This window comes from Protopterus annectens, chromosome 10.part0, assembly GCF_019279795.1.
Source record: "Protopterus annectens isolate FY-2018-M chromosome 10.part0, PAN1.0, whole genome shotgun sequence".
NCBI lineage: Eukaryota > Metazoa > Chordata > Ceratodontiformes > Protopteridae > Protopterus > Protopterus annectens.
In genome coordinates, this window is record NC_056744.1 from 215,788,144 (window position 1) to 215,805,627 (window position 17,484).

Here is a 17,484-nt window from a genome sequence, read left to right on the forward strand (position 1 = left end):
ATATGTATAATTAGTATGGAATTCATTCAAATGTATTTGAAAAATAAAAAAAAAATTGAGAAAGAGCGATCCGATATGGTGAAATATTTATGAAAATGAGAAAGCCAAACTAATCAATAAAAAAGCAGCCCCAAAGATATTTGAAGAGAAATACAGGCAAAGGCATCCAGATATGGAAAATTTCACAACACAAAACAATAAGATCACAAAGAGGGAACATAGAACAGAAGATTAGTAAAGTATAGGTTAAAAAAGTAGAAGTTGAAGTTATTGAATGCCTGCAATGTGAAGGATTTATTGTAGAAAGTCTAACACAGGTTATATCACAGCATGATGGAACAATGAATTCCACAAGTAAGGAGATACAGGAGGAGCAGGAGACATCTGAAGAAGAAATATGGACATGGGAAAGAAAAGAGATTTAATAAGGTGCAATATTTATGCCAAAGAGAAAGCAAAAATAATCAATACAAGCAGAGCAGCACCAAAGATATTTGAAGAGAAATATAGGCAAAGGCATCCATTCATGAAAAACTGTGCAATACAAAAAAATAAGAAAACAAAAGGAAAAGTAGCAAAGAGGATTAGAAATGGAGAAGTTAAAGATATAGAAACTGAGGTTATCATTTACCTGCAAAGTGAAGGATTTAGTGTAGAAAATCTAACTCTGATAACATCATAGCAAGATACAGCAATGGATCCCCAAATTAAAGAGAAACCAACGGAGTGGGATGCATCTGATCAGCTGCCATATGAAGATACATTGGAGCCTTGTATAGGATACCAGTACAAAACTTCAGTTGGAGTTGCACAGCAAGGGAAGGAACAGGAAACTGTGGCAACTCTGAAGCAGACAATGTTGTAGAGTGACAGGCCAGTGAGTTCCCACATGAAAAAGCAATGGATAACACAGGATGAAACTGAAGAGAATGTGGCACATGAAGATGCTCTGGAACTTTCTGTAGAATGCCTGCAAGAAATGGAGAACAAAGAATGTGCCCTCAGTTTAGAAAAAAAAACGATCTAAGAGAAGAGTTGCTTGATTGAATAGATAGACATATTAAAATCAATAAAAGAAATAGACTACAGAAAGTCAATAAAACCCCCAAACTTAGAATTTTGATATAACTAATGAACACAGTAATTAGGACTGTCCATAGAGATTCATGTGATATAACAGAAGTAAATAGGATATATTACTGTGCAGCTAAATTAATAACAGATAAAATCTTATCACAAAAAATACAGGGCAGTAAGGGAAAGGAAGGGGAGAAATCAAATGCCATCATGAAAGTATTGAATAGAGAAAACTATAAAGCAATTAAAACAAGAAGTAACACTGTTAGAAGAGTATAGAAGAGGTAGCAGATTAACAAAAATACTCAGAAAGATAGACGTGATAAAAGCAATGTGCAGTATCAGAACAGATCAGGATCTATTATGCACTATCGCAAATAAACTAAAAATATAATCACAGGCAGAAAAGCTTAGAAGATATGCAGATGAATAAGCAATTTATTGATGACCCAAAACAACGCAAAGGGTATTGAAATGCCACCAAAAATGAAAAAATACATACATTTTGGAGAAATATTTATGAAGACCGTGTAGAACATAACAAAAATGTCAAATGGATAGAAGAAGTAAAAGAAGGAATAAGAAGTTCAAATGTACAGGATATGAAATGGGATGAAGTAACAGCCAGAGAGCGATTGAAACAAAATTAAGAAATAAAAGCTGCTAATTGGAAAACCCCAGGCCCAGACGCAGTACCTAACTTCTGCTAAAAATATTAACATCTTTACATGAAGATCTAGCCATGAGTAAGAACTATTTATATGCATACCCTGCACACACATCAACCTGGTTAACAACAGGAAAAACAATACTCCTACTTAAGAGCGAACCTGAAAGCTATCCTAAAAACTATAGACCAATAACTTGCCTTCCGATAAAGTGTAAACTATACACTGGAATTGATGCCGGCAGAGTTTATAGTCATTTAGAAGAAAACTCAATCATGGCAACAGAACAAAAGGGTAACAAATGAAAGTCATATGGAACAAAGGATCATTTGTTGTTAAATAAAGTCCTACTGGAGAACTGTAAAAAGGTGAAGAATCTAGTTATGGCAAAAAAGCATATGACAGCATTCTACATTCATGAATAAAAGAGTGCTTAAAATATATAAGCTACACCCTACACTGATCAATTACAGTGACCATGAAACAGTGGCAAACCACTTTACAGCTAAGCCATGATAAAGGACAAATTATTATTCCAGGGATAAGAATTCAAAGTGGGATATTCCAGGGTGTCTCCGCTGCTCTTTTGTCTTTCCCTTAACCCATTAAGCTGTCTACTTAACAGATTAGGTCATGGCTACAGTTTGACTCCCAGAAAACAGCAAAGTGTAAAGACTTCTCATATATATATATTTATTTATTTATGTTGTAGATGATTTAAAATTGTACGTTTCATCAGATGAGGAACTGAAAGCACAACTACAAGTGGTCAAAACATTTTCAGATGATATAGGAATCTCATTTGTCTTGATAAATGTGTAAATGCAGTACCTAACTTCTGGCTAAAAGAATTAACATCTTTTCATGAAGATTTAGCTATGAGTAAGAGCTATTTGTATGTGCACCCCGAACAGACACCAACCTGGCTAACAACAGGAAAAACAATGCTCTACTTAGGAGTGAACCTGCAAGCTACCCGAAAAACTATAAACCATTAACTTGCCTTCAAATGATGTATAAACTATACACTGGAATTAACATCAACAGAGTTTATAGGCATTTAGAAGAAAACTATTATGGCAGTAGAACAAAAGGATAATAAAAAAGTCATATGGAACAAAGGATCATTTGTTGTTAAATAAAGTCATAGTGGAGAACTGTAAAAAGGGAAAGAATCTAAGTATGCCATGGATAGACTACAAAAAAGCATTTGACAGTATCCCACATTCATGGATAAAAGAGTGCTTAAAACTGTATAAGATACACCCTATACTGATCGACTATATTACAGTGACCATGAAACAATGGCAGACCACTTTGCAGTTAAGCCATGATAAAGGGCAAATTATTATTCCAGGACCAAAATCCAAAGGGAGATATTCCAGGATGACTCTCTGTCACCGTTGCTCTTTTGCCTTTCTGTCTGCTTAACAGATTAGGTCATGGCTATAATTTGGCTGCCAGAAAGCAACAAAGTTCTCATCTTCTCTTTGCACAACTGCAAGTAGTCAAAAATTTTTCGGATGATATAAGAACGTCACTCGGTCTTGATAAATGTGCCAAAGCAACCTTTAAAGCAGGAAAGCTGCAGCATCAAAAAAACATCAGTTTGGGACAAGAATGTGATATAAAAGAACTTCAGCAAGAGGGAGTGTATCAATATTTGGGAACCGATGAAGGATCAACAAAAAAACATGAACAAATGTGAATAAAACTCAATAAGGAATATTTTAGAAGAAAAAAATGACCAAAATCCATGTTGACCCAAGCACAAAGCAGTCAGTGGTAAGATGATAAAATCCGAATTTATTGCAGGACAAAATAAAAGTGCTTTTGTTCTTCACTAGGACTTCAACAGAACTACAGTTCTAGAGTGCCATTCCAACTTAAATAACACAATCATAAAAAAAAAATTAAACAGTTAATTCAATTATAGTAAATCAACCAATCAGCAACCTATCAGAATAAATAGTAATAGCATGTGATGAAAACCTTGAAGTAAGTTAAAATACACACTAACATCTTCTAAAACCAAAAAATACTAACATTTTTATTTATTTTATTTTACATTTGTTGACCGGGGTAGTCCACCTGGATACATGTCCATTTTCAGCAGAGGCCCGGGGAGAAAAGCTCCAGTTACATAGATAAACAAAGCACTTATGAGACAAGCATATATACAAAGTATGTACAATGCAGTCCTCAAGAAGGGACTCACAAGATTTGTGGTGTTTCATAATGTACAAAAACTAGTAGGTTATAACAGATATGAGCAAAAAGCATACCATACAATACTGAATAGAAGGTAAAATATGGAGTTAATCAGGGTTGGTACAAGGACAAAACCAGTGAGTTCTAAGATACTGTTTGAGGCATTTTATGACGAGGTTTGGAGAGGGTTCCAGAATAAGGTTAGCTAGAAGTGAATTTCAGGTAAAAAGTAAAGTGAAAATATAGTCATATTTTTGTGGACCTCAACTTAAGCACAGAGTTAAGAGAAACCAGGTCATTTAAACCTGGTTTCATAGCAGCATCTAGTTGAACTTGCCAGAGTTCATTATACTCAAGTCTACTTTGCCAGGCACCCCCTCTGGTGTCATGAGGCACTATTTCCGGTATGCCAAAAACAATTTTTTTTAAACCAGCGCACATCATACAAATGTTCATAAATTCTTTTAGTGAGCTTCCTCTCAGTTCTTCCTATACAAAAGGAAAAACAGTGGTTACACAAAGTCATATACACCAAGCCAGCTGAGTTACAGTCCCCTTTTCTAAATGTGACAATGGTTCGGCTGGCAGTGTTTAACTGCACCTCTATCTTATCAATAATATATTGGCAGTAGTTACACCTACCACATTTTCTAGTGCCTAACTTAACCATATCCTTCTCTAATCTTTCCTTAATATTTTTGTGCACTTTGTAAATAAAAGTGGGTTTGTCTCCCAAGTACTGGTATAGTTCATCATCCATTTTTAATATAGCCCAGTTATGGCTTATGATCTGTTTTACTCGGCTGGAGAGACTACCATAATCAATGGTCATCCACTGCTGGAAATTCTCAACATTTAATTCATTCAGTGACCTAACACTTTTCACTAAATCTGGTTTCCTCAGGATACACTGGTATCTCTCTTCTCTTTTTTCCACTAGCTCTGTCCTCAATGACTTAATCAGATCCAATGGGTCTCCCCGGTCCAAAAACATTGACACCATTTTATCCAGTTCATTTTCAAACAGTTCCCATTTGAGACCATCCTGGCAGCCCTAAAATTGACCCTTCACTAAGTTTTTCTTACAGTACATAGGATGGCAACTAGTAAAATGTAAATAACAGTTAGAAAATGTCTCCTTCCTGTATATGTTAGAAACCATAACCTCCTGATCAATGGACAGGTGGACATCCAAAAAATATGAATGGCATTAGAGTTGAAACTTTGGTTGAATCTGATGAAATTCGTGGTATTTGTTAAATAATACACACATACCTCAGTTTCCATCACGTCCCCTCTCCAAAATGCCACACAGTGCAGGGTAGTAAGTAAACTGCACTGGCTAGGCTCACAGAGATCCTTGTGACCGATTGCGTAGTATGAGCCATGAACATATGCAATCACCCACGGCGTACACCACCTAGTAGTATGTTATGCAATCACCCACAGTGCACATTACCCAGTAGTATGTTATGCAATCACCCATGGTGCATTTCACCCAGTAGTATGCTTTACAATCACCCATGGTGCACATCCCCCAGTAGTATTTTATGCAATCATCCAGTCACCCAGTAGTATTTTATGCAATCACCCATGGTGCACATCACCCAGTAGTATGTTATGCAATCACCCACGGTGCACATTACCCAGTAGTATATTATGCAATCACCCATGGTGCACATCACCCAGTAGTATGTTATGCAATCTTCCACAGTGCACATCACCCAGTAGTATTTTATGCAATCCCCCACAGTGCACATCACCAAGTAGGATGTTATACAATCACCCACAATGCACATCACCCAGTAGTATGTTATACAATCACCAGCGGTGCACATCACCCAGTAGGATGTTATTCAATCACCCATGGTGCATGTCACCCAGAAGTATGTTATACAATCACCCACGGTGCACATCACCCAGTAGTATGTTATGAAATCACCCACGGTGCACATCACCCAGTAGTATGTTTGCAATCACCCACAGTGCACATCCCCCAGTAGTATGTTATGCAATCACCCATGGTGCACATCCCCCAGTAGTATATTATACAATCACCCACGGTGCACATCACCCAGTAGTATCTTATACAATCACCCATGGTGCACATCCCCCAGTAGTATGTTGTGCACATCACCCAGTAGTATGTTTACTCCAGATATTTTTTTTCACTAAGATTAACCCCACAATCTTGCAGTTGTGATTCACAGAGGCTCTGGTCTGAGGTGCCTGTGTTCCTAAATTTACACGTACTTCCTCAGACTATTGGCACAATTACAATGTTAACAAGACAATAGATAAAGTCCTGCTGTGGAATAGTATCAATACCCAGAGATGCAGATTCTTGATGTCCTTTCATGGTACCCACCTCATGACATCCTTAAGGAAGTGAGATTTTTCCTTCAGACTCAAAAGTGAGGGTTCCTGAATATTACCAGCAGTGTCTTGTTTCCCTGGGACAGAAGCAGTTTTCAAAAGTCAAAGGATTTTGTCAACAACCTCATGCAGTCAGTATGGTTCCTATATGGACCTGGAATGAACTAACAGTTGGGGTATTAATCAGTACAGCCTTGACTATGAATATATAGGAGGACATAAAGAAGGGAAAACAGCAAGATTTAAATCACATCAATAACAGAGGTGTCACTAAAAATTAGAAATACCTTTATTAAAATAAATCAAAACATATAAGCTTTTAGATGAATCAAGGTCCTTCATCGTGGAATAAAAATCCAGATCCAAGCAACAATAATGTTTATACACCACATAATCATTTGCAAAGTAAGCAAAAATCAGCTGAAGGAGATCCAAACCTCCTTAACGTTCTCATATGTTTAGGGAACATCTAACACTAGTCCCCTATATTGCTCAGCCTGCAAGAGGCACATACATGTTTTACACAGTGTGAGAAGGTAATGTCAAAGAAATTACTGTCATTTCCCCATTTACTGTTAATAATATGTTCTAATTTACACACAATTGCATTTGTGTCTTTTACCAAAGAAAAAAAAGCCTTAGCACTGCCCCCCCCACACACACACACACAAACACAGACAAACTATTCTGTGAAACAAACTATTCAGTGTATTACAATAAAAATGCATTGCCTATGACTTGTAACTGGCTGAATAATACTCATTAATAATTTATTATAAGCTCAACAATGTAGTCATCCAAATGTGTTTTTCTTATTATCTCAGCATTCTTCATCATAACAGCTTTAGAGGAAAACAGGTATTTCAGGTTTGTGTTTCTGCATTAAAAATGTAGTTCTTGAACTAGTAATATAACCAATTTCTGCAATAATTTCCTTAACATTTTTGATTTGGATTTTTTTTTATTAATTTAGTCAGTTATATTTGCTCATCTGCTGGTGGGTACAAAAAGTTGCATTCTCTGCCCATGTTAACAGTCTAAATGTTTTAAGCTAGAAACATTATTTTCTTGATTAAAATTTCTAATAAACTGTAACTATTTGGTACAAATGTTAAAATTATATATAGAGTTAACAGTAGTCCTCCAAATTCATGGTATTCAAGAAAGTATTCATAAACACCATACATATGGCATAGGGCTAATGCATTGCCTGGACTTAGATGACTCAGGAACAGATGGCTAGATACATGAAGTACAGCTGTCAAGTAGGTATGTGGTTTGCATTATATATACAAATGAAATGCTTTACCTGCTTATCCATGCGACTGAAATTAGGAATGGTGTCAGACATACCTTTAAGGCTCAGGATACCAATCCTGCAGTGAGCAAATGGCCTACCAACTCACAAGAGTGTATATGTCGCCCATAACAGCCAAAGTTCCCCCCAACACATAGGTGGTATGCACAAACACCTAGCCCCAACAATGCCATGATTTGAATTGTGCAGCACACAAACTGTTGGTGTGATTGCAGGGCAATGCTGTCACTGGACGATGATGCTGGCAGTGAATCAGAGGGATATGAATGCATTTGACACACATCTTAGGCAGATAATGGTGCGTAAGGTGAACATAGTCTAAGTGCATCCATGATGATATGCAATGAGAGCACCTACACATGTAAAGGTACCAAAGTAGCATTGCAGGGCATGTTTATGAATGGTCCCCCTCACAACCACATACCCCAGAAAAAACACACCATCCACCCATGTTACTACTGCTCCATAGAAGATGTGGGTGTGCAAAGTTTGGCAGTGATAATCATCAGCTAGGTGTTGCCTCCACTGGCCTATTTCCCTGATCCAGCCTATGTGTTGCAGTCCTGTGTGCTGTGACTGATTGCAGTGGTGGACGTTTGTCTGTATAACCTATGAGACACATATATCCTATGCAACTGTAAGCTTGCATATGTAGTTGTGATGCAGATACTGTTGTATAGCCTCAAACCTCATATTGTGAGGCACATAGACAGACACACACATGCACACAGCATAATGGCCTTCAGTGACTGGTTGCACAAACTGTGTGCTTCTTGTGTTGTACTACCTTGCTCAGGTGCTCATGGCACTACATACATAATCAGTGAACAGGCTCTGCTACTGCTTGCATCTGTTACAGCACCTGACCATGCCTATACTTTCATATCAGACTGCCTGAGCAAAGTGAATTGGTCACCATACTGTTCACTATCTTACTGTCTTATAGGACAGTCCCAACCTTTGCAGATCCAGAGTCTTACAAATGGTGTGCCATGACATGAATGTGATACTGAGGTACAGGATAATACACTGTATGATGTACACCTATCTCTACAGTGCAATAAGCTGCCACTGACAGACACAGTTCTACAGGTAATACACCATATGCTGTATACGTTTCTCTACAGTGCAATAAGCTGCCACTGATAGACACACAGTTATGTCTTAAACCATGTGACTGGATGGTCTCAATGCTGCTTCAGAGGTCAACCATGAATCCAGCGCCTATTCATTGATAACCAGTATGGAAATTATGCCCCTTATTTTCACTGCAGCACCATGAATATGGCTTGTTTTTTACTTTCATTTAAAAACAAAATGTATACAGTATCAACAAAACCTTTTTCATAACTCACATTAAGAATCTCCAGGTCACAGCATCACATTGGTATAATTCATACAATTTTTTTTCTTCAAAAACATTTTTATTTTGTTTTTATTATAAACATATATGCAAATGTACATATAACAAATGCAATAAAAGAATAACAAAACTATTTTCATCCATGATAAACAATCATTTTATCCATGAGAAGTTATCAGAATTTGTTCAAAAGGTTTTCCAATTTTTGCCATGCTATTTTTTATGAGTAATGTTATGAATTCAATAACAAATGGTTTGCAGTTCTTTTTTACAAACAACTTTTGCTAAATTAATAAAATCTTTAAACATCAAATCTTGTTTACTTTTTCAGTTCAAAGTAATAACTTTTCTAGCAATTGCAAGAATTGACCAGAGTAACTGAATCGGAGATTTAGGTATTACATTAGGTATAGGAACATTAAATAGAATTAGTGAGTTAGAAACATGACAGTTATCAGACCATAAAGCATTTACAAAATATCTGAAGTCTTTCCAGTATTGGACAACATTTGTACATTCAATGAACATGTGAACCCTGTTGGCTGTACTATTCTTGATAAGCCGATAATAGTGATAGATTTATATATTTGTCATGACAAATGAGGATGGCCACTGTCTTTCCTCATAATGGTATTATCGGTTATATATTTCCTAAACAGCCTAGGACACAAAATATTGTCAACTTTGTAAATAACATCCCGAAGAAATTTCATCAATAACCTAGTTTATATTTTAAAAATGGCAACCCCATTCCCATACATAACAAAATCATGTAATAATTCCTCTTTTCATTCAAAATGATGAAACAAACATCAGTAAATATTTCATAAAGAAAAGACTAAATGTATTTTTGTCAATAAAGATGTACAGATTTAACCAACAAGCCATAAATGGCTATAAATAACCATCGCTGGGGCCAGTGCTACACCCATCTCTGTGACTTTTTTCTGTAGGTCAGAATTATCACCAAATACAAAATTATCATTATGTCTCAGTTTTATGGCACATGTATGATTATGTATCAGCTCCATAACACACATGGATGATTATGTCACGGCTCCATAACACATAGATGATGGTGGCTCATCTCCATAACACCCACAGGTGATGATGTCCCAGCTCCACAGCACACATGGATGATGATGTCCCAACTCCACGACACACATGATGATGATGATGATGATGATGATGCCCCAGCTCCACAGTTATGTTTTAGCCCAGGGCACACATGCTTGATGATGTCACAGTCTCATGGCACACATGGGTGATGATGTCATAGCTCCATGGTACACATGGATGAGGATGTCTCAGCCCCAGTGGATGATTATGTCTCAACCCTATGGCACCAATGGGTGATAAAGTCTCAGCATTATGGCACCAATGGATGATGACAACACAGCTCCATGGCACACATGGGTGATAACACAACTCCATGGCACACATGGATGATTATGTCTCAGACCAATGGCACACAGAGTTGATGTCACAGCTCTGTGGCTCATATGGGTGATGACATCACAGCTTCATGGCACACATGGAGGATTATGTCCTATCTCTATGACACCAATAGATGAAGCCCTGGTTATAACCCTGTATATCAGCAGTGCTCCAGGTACCGGAGTTGTTGGGAGGGGGTGGGAAAGGATAGGTCATTGTTGGCTCATCTTGCCTAAGTGTGTCTCAGAAGAGTGTCACACAATGGGGATTCTCTGATGAAAATAAATGGCATGACTGGATCACCTGCATCTCCCCTCATTCATCCACCTGGGCAGTCTAATGTTAGATCACTAACTTGTAATTTGTGACATTTGGCCATGAAAGCTTAAGATAGTAACATCTGAGAAATGTATAATTTCCTGAGAAGATGGTGCAGTCGCGCGCACGCGCACACACACACACACATTATTTATATATATATATATATATATATATATATATATATATATATATATATATATATATATATATATATATATGTGTGTGTGTGTGTGTGTGTGTGTGAGTCTACTTCAAAACATCAACTTACCCAATTCATCGAGACAAGATCACCAAATCTTCACAATATCAATCTTCCGGAACAGAGGAAACTACCCCCGGGAAAAGAAGCACTTGGCCACCATGGTGAACCTTGCCCTTTCCCACTGTAGTGGGATCTCAGAGTTGGTATATTTAGTTAGGGGGAGGTGTGGGGGCAAAATCCCCCCACTTTGGAGGGTTTTTTTGCTTCGCTCTTTGTTGTTTTGTCCTGGTGGTCAAGCAGCTCTTTTCCCGGGGTTAATTTTTGTTGTTCCAGGAGTTCGATGTTGTGAAGATTTGGCAAAGTTGTCTCGATGATTTCATCTTCGATATTGTGGTAAGTCGATGTTTTGAAGTACACACACGCGCACACACACACACACACACACACACACACACACACACACACACACACACACACACACACACACACACATATATATCAAATTTAACTTCAGTTGGTGTCAACTAACATGAAGGTCCACATCCTGAAGGAAACCACCTGAAAATGGAAACATTAACTTCCTAGTATGCATGGTTACTTCTTGGTGCATGCAAATATTACTTAAAAAAAAATTCCACAATACCACCTGCTGATTATATACACTAACACCTGGGCATTATCAATCTTGCACACCTGTCAATTATCTGTATAGTCAGACAAATGCAGTTGATTAGACAGATGCCAACCAAACCAGCCCAATATGTTGGGGTTACATGGATGCCCCCCCACACACACACACACATACACAGAAAAGACTGTTTTGGTGAATTTTCTTAGCTAAACTGGGGATAATATCTGACTGACCAACTGATTGTGACTTTGTGTGATTGATGTTATGTGAGTCAATTGCCAAAATGTTTAACTTTCATTTGGGAGCCCACAGTTCTCTTCTCATCCCCTTATTATTAGAACCCTCTTTGAACTTTATATACAATGTACAGTTTTTCAGAGCTTGAGTAACCAATGGTGGCATTTCTGTCTACCCCTTTATTCTGTTCTAGTATCTCTTCTACCCCTTGCTGCATATATCTTAGATGTACTGACCTGTAGTTGTGTCAGACTGCTTACCTACATTAACACATGATTCACACATTGCATTATGTGCTTCTTTTACATAATTTCCTCTCCATTATACTTTCATTTATTTTACTTACTTATTTTTCTGACCCATTTCTTGCTTTAGACATGTTATAAAAAGGACTGTCTAATGTATGTACACATTTTATTTTTATTTATGTATTTTTTGACTGGGGTACAGCACTGATCCCACTAGACCATTTTCAGGCTCAGGCCAGGATTTACAACAAAAAGACCACAATTCAAGTAAAACATTAGAGTTTTTCAATCACATTTCAAGATATTTACAAAACATAATGCAATCTTCAAGGTACCAAAATATTAACATTTTAGAACTACATCTAAATTCACATACAATGGGTAAAGGATGCATTATTGCAGTGATGTAAAGAATTTGTATAACACAGGGGAGTAAAATAGTCACCAGGAAGGATCTGTGTTGAAATGCTGAGATAAAGAGGAGAAACATTTCAAGTGGATAAGATAAAACATTGCAGCTTGTATAAACATTTTATATGTTATTGTAGATATGGTAAGGTGACTAAGTACTGCATATAATTTAGTGACAAAATAATAAGGTAGTAGCTGTTAAATCACTTTTCTCTGTGTCTTTGCAGCTGTCCACCCATAGTTGCAACTGAAAGAGCCTGGGGCTTGTTTGATTGTAACCACTTCATGCTGTTGTGAGTGTCTAACATAAGGGTTTTGGACTCAACTCTCCTGGCTGAAATGCAGATAGTACTCTGGCTGATTTGTTATATTTCATAGGTAGATACTAGGCTATCTGCCCTAGGGCATTTATAAGCCTAGCCAGAGTGTATTTGGCTTCCGCCTCCCTATTAAATTAGCCTACTGTGCCTCTGTAAAGTAGGTCACAGAAGGTACCCTTTTAAAATTAGTTTACTGTGCCTCTGTCTAGCTGGGACACAGGAGAGATCCCAGGGGTGAATTTGCGATTTCCCATCCACGCGTCCAAATTTCGCTTGAAGAGGGTCAGCGAGGGGCTATGTCTAACATGAATTGGGATTCTATTCCAGAGTGAGGGAAGCCTCTGGGAAATGAATCTGTCCCTCCAGCATGTCCTATTTATTTTTGTGCTGAGGTTTAGGTCCCTGGAGCATGTAGCTCTAAGGGACTTGGATTTTTTGAGGTTGAGCATGTCCATTAATTCTGGGTTTGACATGGCTTTGTACTTCAGGCATAGATCGCCTCTGAGTAGGCGGTAAGCAACTGAGTAGAGCTGGAGTTTCTTTAGTCGAGCTGCATAGGACATCTGTTTGTAGCCCATGATCCTCTTGGTGAGATACTTTTGGGGTCTCTCCAGTTGCTGCAGGTGTCGGGTAAGGTACATCCCAAAAGGGTCATTGTATTCAATTATGGGCCTGATGAGTGACGAGTAGAGGGGCACAATGACCTCTCTTGATCTAGATGCGAACCCTTTCGTGATAAGGTGGGCTATATAGAAGGTCTTTCTAACCACTTTGGCAACGTGATTATCAAAGGAGAGATTACTATCTACATTGGTCCCCAAATCTCTAATTACGTCTTCCGTACTTAATGGATTACCACCTATGTGGTAATTTGTGGGCACCTTGTTTTTCCCAAAGGGGATGATTATGCACTTTTTAGCATTTAGCTTGAGGCCGTGGCTCTGGCACCAAGCATCCATCTCTGTGAGACCCTTTTGGAGGATGCTTGTGTCAGCTGGAGATTCGATTATGGCCCCCAGTTTGCAGTCATCTGCGAACTTTGTCAGCCATAATCCCCCCCTGTTAGCCTGAACCTCAGAGAAGTATATACCGAACAAGAGAGGTCCCAGAACTGAGCCCTGTGGGATGGCACTTGTAACTGGTTTGGATTCGGACATGGCACCTGCGATTCTGACCATGTGGGTTCTATCTCTGAGCCAGTTTGCAACCCATCTTGTGATATAGGGGTTGATATTTAAGCTGGTAAATTTATTTATGATGCCTGAGTGGGGTATTGTGTCGAAGGCTTTTGCGAGGTCCAGGTAGGCTGTGTGGACTACCTTGCCCTCATCTATGGCTTTGGTAACTGTTTCAAAGAAATCAACTAGGTTTAAGAGGCAAGATCTGCCCTTAACAAAGCCGAATTAGGTAGGGTTCAGTGTCTGGAGGCTCCCAATGTCTTTGTTTTTGAGTTCCATGATAATACGCTCCACAGCTTTACAGACCAGACTAGTCAGGCTTATGGGGCGATAGTTTCCGGGGTCCGTTGTGGCACCACCTTTGTGGAGTGGGACCACTGTAGCTGTACGCCATTCTTTTGGTACATATCCTGTAGTAAGGCTAAGTTTGAACAGTGACTTAATGTGAGGGTACAGTTCTTCTTGGAGCTCGTGTAAGACACAGCCTGGGACACCGTCCAATCCCATAGATGCTGTGTTTTTTGCTTTGGAGAGGGCAGCTTTCACCTGTGCATCTGTGATGTCAGGGAGGTTACATTCAGTTGGGATAGGCATTTGCTCCTTTGGGGGGGAAGGGGGGGAGCAGTTTGCGCTTAATCTGTCTGCCAGGATGTTGGCTATGTCTGTAGGTTCGGTATATTTTGTACTGTTATGCAACAATTCAGAGCATATCTGGGAGTTTCTGCCCATGTTCCTGACATAACTAAAGAAGGTCTTGTGATTATCTTTAGTGTCTAGGGCAATTTTTCTTTCGAAACTGGCCTTTGATGATTTTATGAGGGATCGAAGTTTCTTGCTAATACTGATCAGAGATGCCTTCCCTTTTTGGGATTTTGCTCTGTCATGTAATAGCTTCCTCCTTCTGTTGTATAGCTTATTTATGGACGGGGTCCACCAGACCGGTCTCCTGTTTTTGGAGGAGTGAGTCTTGGTTTTATTGGGGCTAGCACAATCCATGCATTCCTGCAGGTGCTCATAGAATGCATTTGTAAAGGATTCTGCGGATTGGGCTGTATTATCCACTGGCCCAGGGGCTTTGAAGGATTCCACCTCAGTCTTGAGAAGTGCAAAGTTGGCTTTTGAGAAATTCTTTACAGTGATTTCCTTGGCTGAGGGTGGGGACGGGATATGGATGTCCAGGGAAATTTGTTTATGGTCTGATCTTACCAATGAGGGGTTTACCTCTGGTGTGGAACATAGAGTCCCCATGTTGGTGATGACCAGGTCCAATATGTTGTTCCCTCTTGTGGGAGTGGTGACCAGTTGTTCCATTGTGTTAGAAATTATAAATTCAAGGAACCGTTGGGCGAGGGTGTCTGGGCTTGAGTAGTTTTCCCAGTCAATGTTTGGGTAGTTGAAGTCACCCAATAACATAGTGTTTGGAAAGACCTTCATATTCTCCAGGGTTCTCAGGAATGCCAAGTGGGGTTCCTGTAATAGGGAGGGTGTTCTGTAGCAGGCTACAAACTGAAAGGCAGTTTTGCCCGCTGTTAGTTGCACATGGATGGTTTCCGATGCTTCGTGCAGTGCCACTAACCTGGAGGTGTAGGTATCTTTGATGAATATAGATACTCCCTCTCCTTTTGTGCTTCGGTCTGAGTTTTGGGGCCGAAACGCATGGTATGAGTTATAACCTGGTAGTGCTGTGGTGCTCTCAGGAGCCTTGAAGCAGGTTTCTGTTACTGCACAGACATCGATTTTCTCCATACTGAGGAAATTCTTGAGTGCGTGCATCTTGAGGTTTAGACTTCTGGCATTGAGTAGCATTACCTTTAGTTTTTTTATCTTTGGGTTGTCTATGGAGCTGGGTTTGTCCTTTGAGCCTTGCCTAAAAAAGGCACTATGGGGGTGGCAAGAGCCTTGGCCAGTATACGAAAGCCTAAGGGTGACAGGTGCAAGCTGTCCCTAGTGAAGCAACGTGGCTTGTCGAGCATGTCATCCCAGGCTGACAGACACTGGATCCCCTTTGAATGACACCAATACTTTAGCCAATTGTTGAAACTGATCATTTTGTCTTTATACTGTGGCATTGTTCTTGGTGAGGGCAAGATGCTACTCAAGGTCAGGGTCATACCAGTCTGGGCTACATGGTCAGAGAGCTCCTCTATGTCTCTTTTCATGTAGTCCAGGAAGGTACATCTCAGGTCATTCACACCAGCATGGACAATGACGGAGTCATACTTGTACTTGCTTTGGAGTGACCTGAGTGCTTGCATTATGTGGTGGATCCTGGCACCCGAGAGGCAGCTTACAGTGACCTTCTCCTTGTTCAGTCTGGTGAGCGGGACGTCAGTGTGCCGGACAATAGAGTCCCCTATAACAAGTGTATTTGGTGTGTTGTTTGGCCTTAAGGGCTGTGACTGTGAGGCACACTGATTTTGTGAGATATGTGATTTGTGGGTATTGTTGAGGGGTGGCTGTTGCTTGGATATCTGCTTAGGAGGTCTTTGCTGTTTAGGCAGATTTTTATTTAGAGCCTCCGGGTATGTTTTTGTGTGTTTATGTGTTGGGTATGCAGATGCAATAGGTCTGTGTGAGACTGGATTTGTGGTGTGGATGGTTACCTTTTCCTCCTGACTGACTGTGCCAGTCTTGGGTTGAGAGAGCTCTGCCTCCAGTTTGGCTGTGTAACTGCAACTCTCACATGTATTAGAGTTTGTTGGAAGGAGGAGAGTGTTGTCTGTGTACATAAGGCAATTGTAACATTGCCTCAAAATTCCCAGATTCACCAGCTGGACTGGAGAGTAACCTTGAAACTGACCCTTGGACATACCAGATTAGTATAGGGAACTGTTTTTTTACTGATCAGATTAGGGAAGGGAGCTGATTTTTCACTTGATCAGGAAGGACCAATCTGGAGTCTAATACTTATGAGAAGTCAAGGAGGGTGTAGTGCTTTAGTTAGTTAGTGTTTCCTTATAAGAGCTGAGCAAGTGCAGGGCTTTAGAAAGAGAATAGAGTGATTACTTTGAGAGTTTGAACAGTTCTAATGGAAAAAGTGAAGAGCAGACTTTGAGGAGCCTGGAATAGTTTAAACCTGTTTAGGCGGTGCTGCCCAACACTGCTCAGTGCGCAAAACCGCGCAAAAAGAGAGTTGTAGGGTTTTAAGAGAGAGAGAGATCAAGGAGTTTAGAATTGACCCAAAATGTCCAATAAAACTACAGCTTCTAGGTAGTAACTACTCCTCCAGGGACAGGCAGGCTGGTGAACACAGAGACTTCCCTTTAGCCCAAGCAAGCACTGGCCTTCTAGAAACTTCCAAACAGTTCAGAACAGCAAATCTGTAACTGAACTTTCTTAACTTTCAGAAAGTGGGGAAAAAAGCAAGATTTTTTTGTTTTTTTTCTTTTTGTTGTAGTTTAAATGTAGCAGAGATACACAAGCAGCAAAATAATCACAACAGTGCAATAAATGGCCCCACACTTGAGTGCTAGGCCAAAATCAGGT